This window comes from Panthera leo, chromosome A3, assembly GCF_018350215.1.
Source record: "Panthera leo isolate Ple1 chromosome A3, P.leo_Ple1_pat1.1, whole genome shotgun sequence".
Taxonomy (NCBI): domain Eukaryota; kingdom Metazoa; phylum Chordata; class Mammalia; order Carnivora; family Felidae; genus Panthera; species Panthera leo.
The window spans coordinates 98564504-98574073 of record NC_056681.1 but is presented as its reverse complement, the minus strand read 5'-3'; positions in this window follow the sequence as shown (position 1 = coordinate 98574073).

Sequence of the window (9570 nt, the reverse complement as noted above, 5' to 3'; positions counted from 1 at the left end):
CCTTCCGGAGCATCTTCTCTCGTGCTTTTTTACTGCACCACAGGGGATGGTGCTGTATCTCACTGCCTAGGGAGGCAGGGCTAGGGCACCAAACTGCCTTTACAAACACAGCCCTGTGAGGAACAGGTGCTGAGAAAGCAAGAAGGTGCCCACGCTGGCACTGAGCAGTGCTGTCTGGAAGTCTAAACAATATTTTGTTTCAAGTCACATGTGGGCTAAGCGGGAGGTGGGGGTGAGGGGAAGACAAGGGCAAGTCTCCTTAAGTCTATGTCTTCAAGACACAAGTTTCAAAGCAATATTTGAGCCCTGAAAAATCTATGTCCTCTGGCATAATTCTGAGTCTCAAAAAAGGGTGAAAAATTTCTACTTCATGGATACTAAGGCTGTTTGTCCTTTTAAATGCCAATCAGTCAACCCAATGAATGCTTACTTTTAACAGGTATTTATTGAGTAACTACACTGTGCTCAGAGCAGTCTTCAAAAAGAGATCAGAAAAAATGTAAAAGCAGACCGTTTTATGACTATAGAATCCATGTAGACTAACAACACTTTATCTTAGAGCAACTTTATCCTAAGACAACACCCGTAAAAGATGAATGCTACCACTGGAACTACATTCATCAGGCTGCATGCCTCCCCTTACCCCATTTACATACAAAATAAGTAGAATGAGGTGGGGGAGGGATTTGAAAAATGGAAATGGGATAAGTGGGAACAGAATTTAATAACTGGTTAGAATATAACTTTTAATGCCTTATTGATAAAACATGTTTTTGTGTGCGTGTGTGTTTGTGTGTGTGTGTGAAATATTGATTCCCCCTCTCAAAGTAAGTAAAATTATTTTGAGGACATTGACAGTACACACACACGCATGCGCAGCCTGTGAAATAGAGAGTATAGCCAGCATAACCAGTGCTTCAGACTGGTAACTATGGCAGGAACTGAGTGATATGGGAAGCAGTGAGGGACCCTGGAGCCTAGCTTGCACGTCTGGGGCACATGGGCCACTCACTGGTGACAGCAAGCACCCTCACTTCCTCAGCTCTTACAATTAAACAATTGAACAATTTAAACCGCTTAAACAGCTGTACTTTTGTTATTTTTTCAACGGTTAGGAAAGAGCTGGGGAATCTTTGGGGGAAACCTTGCCGTGTTTTAAATACATTCTTACTTTCATCTCTAGTATTTTTGTCAGTCTTCTGATGTGATACCCGTTCTTCCTGAGGTATTATTTTTTAGAATTCTCTAACATGGGCTTTAAGGTAAACCAGACTCAATTGTTTGTTTTTCTCACCTCAGGCTTGTCATCCTTTACAGCAAAATCACTTCCCTGTTTGTGATGAGTGTTATTCACTAATAAAAGTACTACCGCATGCTGATGTTGGATAACAGGATTGAAATAACCCAAGACAAAATGAGGAATGGTAAGCAACTATGGGGAGAAGGAAGATCTGCTTGCACTGCATTGAAGGACATTTTCACAAAAGTCAGACGATGCATCGGTTCACTTATTCCACAGGAGGGAAAAGTCACCACATCTATTATTCTTCACACTCATAACTTGTACCATGTTTCTAGGCCATAATGAGGAGAAATAAAATACATCAAATTATCATTGATAGGTTTAACAATGACTGTTTGGCTCCAAAAGAATTTTTAAAAAGTGGCTCTATTTTTTTTTTTTTTTTTTTGGAGAAAGTTTTTACTCTATCAACCTTTGAGAAAATGGGTAATACCAGAGTCTCATTAGAATGATCATAGTCTATTTTGTTGTTTCATTTAGCTTTGTTTCTTCAAGGTAGGCTTTCCTGACCTAATTCACCTTGATGATTATAATGTATTCTCCCAGTATTCTTCCCTTCTGTGTACTTCATTTGCATAGCCTCTGTCTGGGGAAAACAAGTGTTGTTGTTGGTGGTGGTTTAGGAAAACTCAGGAACATTATTGTATACTTCAAATAAAGAACATCCTCTTTCCTCACTGGAAATCCGCTAAGCATGCATGGCACTCTCAACCTGTTTAGAAAATATACTGGGGAGGGGTGTCTGGGTGGCTCAGTTGGTTAGGCGTCCACCTTTGGCTCAGGTCATGATCTCAGGATTCGTGGGTTCGAGCCCCGCATCTGTGCTGACAGCTCAGAGACTGGAGCCTGCTTCCCTCTCTCTCTCTGCTCTTCCCCTGCTTGTGTTCTATTTGAAAAATAAGTAAATAAATACTAAAAAAAGGAAAGAAAACATACTGGGGATGTTTTAACAAAATGCAGAATGCATAGTTACAGCTAGAGGTGAACACAAGAAAAAGTCAGATGCTATCTGAGGGATACAGTGTAAAATCTGGGGTAGGGGCAGTGGACCCAAGATTCAAGGATCAAGTCCATGCCTGGTCAGGCACATGCAGCATTGTTGTGAGCCATACCTGGGGACTTGTGCTGGGTCACATTGAGGCTAAGGTGAAGCTTGTGGTCCACCAGGCTGCTGTTGTTTTGTTGTGATGAAAGTGTTTAATAGCCTCATTTAATGGTTTAGCATGTCTAGAGAAACATGAAGAAATTGAAAAATAGAGAAACAGGAATTTGGAATTTGGGAGACATGAAGCAAATCACAGGAAGGGTAGAGTTACAGTAACCAGCTTGGAAGCCCCCAGTGGGCAAGTAGCTGTAAAGACGTAAGTTGTCTGAGGACAGTGGTAAAGATTCAACAACTTTGAAACAAATAATTATTGAATATCCACTGCTGTTAAGAAATAGGTTGTAGGGGCACCTGGGTGGTTGGGCACCAGTTGGTTAAGCGTCCACCTTTTGCTCAGGTCATGATCTCGAGGTTCATGGGTTCGAGCCCTGGATTGGGCTCTGACAGCTCAGAGCCTGGAGCCTGCTTCAGATTCTGTGTCTTCCTCTCTCTCTGCCCCTCCCCCACTCACACTCTGTCTCAAAAATAAATAAACATTAAAAAAAATAGCTTGTAGATCCTGACATAGTCTCAAAGCCTAAGAAGTAGAAGGTCAAAAACAATAATAAGGCACTCAAAAGGAAAGACGGTTGGAGCCTGAGATGTAGAATGTTGAGGGCCAGAGAGAGATTCTTCTAGTGACTAAATGAAATACTAAGCTGGTAGAAGTTTTCAAATACGTGACTTTCTTTTAATCTGGCAAAAGAGTCCTCCTTAGAAATTGTTACTCAATCTTTTGATATAACCCAGAGAATTCTCAACCAGTTATCTTTACCTTCTTTCAAAGGCACAAATTAATGACACTGTCACAAGGTTCCTACGGGTTTCACATCAACCATTCTCAACCTTGTTCATTTTTCTTATCTCAAGGCTACATTCAGATGGAATCACTGATTTCACATGAAATGCCAAAAATGCACTATGAAAAATCTGGTGGTGTTTTGCTAAAGGTAATCCTCTATTTACTGATCCTCAGTGCACATGGGTGTTGTCACTATGAGAGAAGCTGGAATGTTAATAGTGAACGTTTTCCTGGACGGGAGAATCTGGCAACTCCAGTAGTCTGCCAAATCAAGCAGAGCCAGGGCATATTTTTATGATTCTGTGGGAGTTGTGCAATGCATCTGTTCATGGAGGATCGAAGCAAGCACCCTTCACTCCCCCAATATTTCAACTGAGATCGTTTTATTTCCCTGATAATTCCTTGCTTTGAGACAATCAGGTGTGATATGTATCCTCATTATGATTTTATGAAGCAGTAAATGCCACCACCCCCATCTACCAAGAGGCAGCGTCCACTGAAGGGTGAGACTTAGAACCAAACTGTGTTTTTGAAACACCACAGGAAATATATCACTGGTCCGTTCGGCTCCTGTTGCAGATTCTGTCATGCCCGAAGTCCTAAAATGTGAAGCTTTCTGTTGTTTACAGCGCAACAGGAGAAGCAGTGGAGGCACGCCAAAGGGCACTGTCTTCATTTTTAAGAGTGTTTGGTTGGGAAGCTTTTCCTCTGCCAGGGGCTTTGCTAGGGCACAGCTAAGACTCTCCAAGGCTGTGAATGAAAGCCCTGCCAGAAGACAAAGAGTGGAAATGAGGGCAAGGAGGGTCGTGAGGGCTGGCCTCATTCAAGCCTCAGACTGACCCACAGGATCAAGAGGCCTAAGACCGGAGGCAGGGAACAGAATAAAAACTAAAGTTTTGAGCAAATGAGACATACTTGTTAGTTGGCTATTTTACAGAATTTTGGCTGAGCAAGGCTGTGTACAGTCATTGTTATTATTACATTTGATAATTAGTGTCATCTTTAGCTTACTGATAAATGTGATTAATGTAGTCTATGCCTACCTGGAAATGAAGCCTAGCATTTAAAAGAAAACATCAGAATATTTGGGAGTTTCCGTAGAAAAAAGGTTTTTGTTTGATTCTGTCTAGCAGCAATGCAATCAGGCCAAATCAAGTCACTACAAAGTTAGCAGTTAGATAACAGAGGCTCACTGTTGCATACTGGATGATTCTCTTTAGTGGTTTGGAGCTTGGGATTAGGATTCATAATACCTTGATTCGAATCCTGGCTTTTCTACTTCCCTGCTGTGTGACTTTGGGTAAGTTACTTAACCTTTCTATTTTGTTTCCCTATGTATAAACTGAAAATAACAATAATACTCGAGGTATATTGTTTTTGTTTTTTATAATTAAATAATATAAGGCAGATAAAGCACTTAGCACAATATCTGACACTTAGTAAATAATTTGTAAATGTTATGAATGTTATTAACAATTAATATAAGGTAAACATTATTAGTTTATTTTTTAATTTATTTTAAATTTTTATTTAATTTTGAGAGAGAGAGAGAGAGAGACAGAGTATGAGCAGTGGAGGGGCAGAGAGAGAGGAAGACACAGAATCTGAAGCAGGCTCCAGGCTCTGAGCTGTCAGCACAGAGCCCGACACATAGATCAAGCTTGTGAACCATGAGATCACGATCTGAGCCAAAGTTGGATGCTTAACTGACTGAGCCACCCAGGTGTACCAAATATTATTAGTTTATAAGTCAATCAATTTAATAATTAATTCGAGAAAGCATCCTAATTACACAAATACTAGAGTAGGAGACTGCCAAAGCTATTTGTCTGTTAAGGCACTGTCTATAGTGAATCAACCACAGAACTATGTAAATCTCTTAAGTAACAACACTTGGTTCTGTCTCATGTGTTGTTGTTTCCTAAAACAGTGCTTTTTTTTTCAAGTATTTAGTTAAATTTCAGTTAGTAAACATACAGTGTAATACTGGTTTCAAGTGTAGAATTTAGTGATGCATCACTTACATACAGCACCACTGCTCATCACAAATGCCTTCCTTAATATCCATCCCCCCTCCCGCCTCCCTTCCAGTGACCCTCAGTTTGTTCTCTATAGTTAAAGAGTCTGTTTCCTGGTTTGCCTCTCTTTTCCCCTTCCCCAAGTTCATCTGTTTTGTTTCTTAAGTTCTACATATGAATGAAATCATATGGTATTGTCTTTTTCTGACTGACTTATTTCACTTAGCATAATACACTCTAGTTCCATCCACGTCATTGTAAATGGCAAGATTCCATTCTTTTTGATGGCTGAGTAACATTCCATTGTGTGTATGTGTGTATATATACATACACACACACACACACACACACACACACACCACATCTTCTTTAGCCATTCATCAGGCAAGAGACATTTGGGCTCTCTTGATAATTTGGCTATTGTTGATAGTGTTGCTATAAATATTGGGATACATGTACCCCTTTGAATCTGTATTTATGTATACTTTGGGTGAATACCTAGTAGTGCAATTGCTGGATTGCAGGGTAGTTCTATTTTTAACTTTTTGAGGAACTTCCATACTGTTCTCCATGTGGCTGTACCAGTTTGCATTCCCACCAATGGTGTAAGAGGGTTCCCCTTTCTCCGCAACCTCACCAACACCTGTTGTTTCTTGTGTTGTTAATTTTAGCCATTCTGACAGGGGGAGGTGATCTCATTGTAGTTTTGATTTGTATTTCCCTGATGATGAGTGATGTTGAGCATCTTTTCATGTATCTCAAAACAGTGTTCTTTTTAATTTCTTGAACTCTAACTTTTTTTCCTTTTTTTAACTTTATTTTTTATTTTTTAAAATTTACATCCAAATTAGTTAGTATATAGTGAAGCAATGATTTCAGTAGATTCCTTAATGCCCCTTACCCATTTGGCCCATCCCCCCTTCCACAACCCCTCCAGCAACCCTCAGTTTGTTCTCCATATTTATGTGTCTCTTCTGTTTTGTCCCCTCCCTGTTTTTATATTATTTTGTTTCCCTTCCCTTATGTTCATCTGTTTTGTCTCTTAAAGTCCTCATATGAGTGAAGTCATACGATTTTTGTCTTTCTCTGACTAATTTCGCTTAGCATAATACCTTCTAGTTCCATCTACGTGGTTGCACATGGCAAGATTTCATTCTTTTTGATTGCTGAGTAATACTCTATTGTATATACATACCACATCTCCTTTATTCAGCCATCCATTGATGAACATTTGGGCTCTTTCCATACTTTGGGCATTGTTGGTAGTGCTGCTATAAACATGGGGGTGCATGTGTCCCTTCGAAACAGCACACCTGTATCCCTTGGATAAATGCCTAGTAGTGCAATTGCTGGGTCATAGGGTAGTTCTATTTTTAATTTTTTGAGGAACCTCCATACTGTTTTCCAGAGTGGCTGCACCAGCTTGCATTCCCACCAACAATGCAAAAGAGATCCTCTTTCTCCACATCCTTGCCAACATCTGTTGTTGCCTGAGTTGTTAATGTTAGCCATTCTGACAGGTGTAAGGTGGTATCTCATTGTGGTTTTGATTTGTACTTCCTTGATGATGAGTGATGTTGAGCATTTTTTCATGTGTCGGTTGGCCATCTGGATGTCTTCTTTGGAGAAGTGTCTATTCATGTCTTTTACCCATATCTTCACTGGATTACTTGTTTTTTGGGTGTTGAGTTTGATAAGTTCTTTGTAGATTTTGGATACTAACCCTTTGTCTGATATGTCATTTGCAAATATCTTCTCCTATTCTATCAGTTGTCTTTTAGTTTTGCTGATTGTTTCCTTTGCTGTGCAGAAGCTTTTTATTTTGATGAGGTCCCAGTAGTTCATTTTTGCTTTTGTTTCCCTTCCCTCTGGAGACGTGTTGAATAAGAAGTTGCTGCGGCCAAGATCAAAGAGGTTTTTGCCTGCTTTCTCCTTGAGGATTTTGATGGCTTCCTGTCTTACATTGATGTCTTTCATCCACTTTGAGTTTATTTTTGTGTATGGTGTAAGAAAGTGGTCCAGGTTCATTCTTCTGCATGTCGCTGTCCAGTTTTCCCAGCACCACTTGCTGAAGAGACTATCTTTATTCCATTGGATATTCTTTCTTGCTTTGTCAAAGATTAGTTGCCTATGTGTTTGTGGGTCCATTTCTGGGTTCTCTATTCTGTTCCACTGATCAGAGTGTCTGTTCTTGTGCCAGTATCATACTGTCTTGATGATTACAGCTGTGTAGTATAGCTTGAAGTCTGGGATTGTGATGCCTCCTGCTTTGGTTTTCTTTCTCAAGATTGCTTTGGCTATTCGGGGTCTTTTATGGTTCCATACAAATTTTAGGATTGTTTGTTCTAACTCTGTGAAGAATGCTGGTGTTACTTTGATAGGTATCATGTTGAATATGTAGATTGTTTTGTGTAGTATCGACATTTTAACAATATTTGTTCTTCCTATCCAGGAGCATGGAATCTTTTTCCATTTTTTTGTGTCTTCTTCAATTTCTTTCATCACCTTTCTATAGTTTTCAGTGTATAGATTTTTCCCCTGTTTGGTTAGATTTATTCCTAGGTATTTTATGGTTTTTGGTGCAGTTGTAAATGGGATTGATTCCTTGATTTCTCTTTCTGTCACTTCATTGTTGGTGTATAGGAATGCAACCAATTTCTGTGCATTGATTTTATATCCTGCAACTTTGCTGAATTCATGAATCAGTTCTAGCAGTTTTTTGGTGGAATTTTTTGGGTTTTCCATATAGAGTATCATGTCATCTCCGAAGAGTGAAAGTTTGACCTTCTCCTGGCCGATTTGGATGCTTTTTATTTCTTTGTGTTGTCTGATTGCAGAGGCAAAGACTTCCAATACTATGTTGAATAACAGTGGTGAGAGTGGACATCCTGAACTCTAACTTTCTTGAAGTCAAAGACAACATCTTACATCCCCAATGCTCAGAACTCAGTGTGTCATTAAAAAATGTTTCCGGGGGTGCCTGGGTGGCTCAGTTGTTAAGCGTCTGACTTCAGCCAGGTCATGCTCTCGTGGTTCATTGGTTCATGAGTTTGAGCCCTCCATTGGGCTGTGTGCTGACAGCTCAGAGCCTGAAGCCTGCTTTGGATTCTGTGTCTCCCTCTTCCTCTGCCCTCTCTCTACTCACGCTCTGTCTCTCTCAAAAAATGAATAAACATTAAAAAAATGTTTCCAATGCCCTGACTATGAGTTGCCATAGTTTTACACTAGGGACTTTGGTCATTATATCTAGTCAATAATCATATGAGTAATGTTGTAGAGCAGCAGGGTTTATATTCTTTTTAGATGGCTATAAAAGTGAAGATCTTTGCTTTGGGAAGACACTCGCACAAATTTATTATTTTGAGAGAGTTGACACTAACACTAGATTCTGAAATTGCAGAAATTATCAGTCTCTTTACCATCAGGATCCTACACATTTGTCCTTTTTGGTTTCTTACTATTCTTTGCTTTATAGTTTATTATTTCCAGATGACAGGTCTTATCAGCTTGGAACTGGAAACACATTAATTATTCTTTTTAATTTTCAAATACCAGATCCTCAGCACAGTGAGTATCATCATGGCTCCAAATGGCTTTTGGATAAATGCATGATCAAACAAAGGGGTCTGCATGCGTTTTCTAATTCATAATGTGGGCATTTAAAAATCATGGAACCTCATCAACCCAGGCCACACCAAGAACTTCTGTTGTAAGCCCTTTCCTAATTTCTCCTTAGGTGGTCTCATCCAGCTTTTCATAGCTTTGTCTATGAATGCACATATGCACATAAAGATTTCCCCCATTTTCTTAATTAAAAACAGGGCAGGATGCATGCTAATCACTTGTGTTCTACAATTTAGTAGAGAAGATGTACTTAATCCTCTATGGACAAATACGCTTTGGTGGGCCAGATATTCAAGCTGGGTAGGACACTGCAGATTGGGAGTTGTGTAACTTCTCTCTGATATGGTGGCTCACTGCATACTTCTCGTCCTCTTTCTTAGAATCTTCATCTAGTTCATGGTCTCCTCCGGAGACTAGGAATTCTATCCTAAATCCCATTTGACTAGAACCCTGGATAGAACTTGAAAACTGCCTCCAGAGGCTCAGTCTCTCTCTAATCTGTTCTTTCTACTCTTGGAGACCTGGTGTGAATAGACCACTCAATGAAGTTACACTGCTGGTCTCCACTTATCTGTATGGATCCCCAGGGGCCAAGACTTCTTGCTTTTCTTTGCCTTTATCTGCTTGCCAGTTTCACAGTTCAAATATAAACAATCACCTAAATCAGCATCTCCCAAAC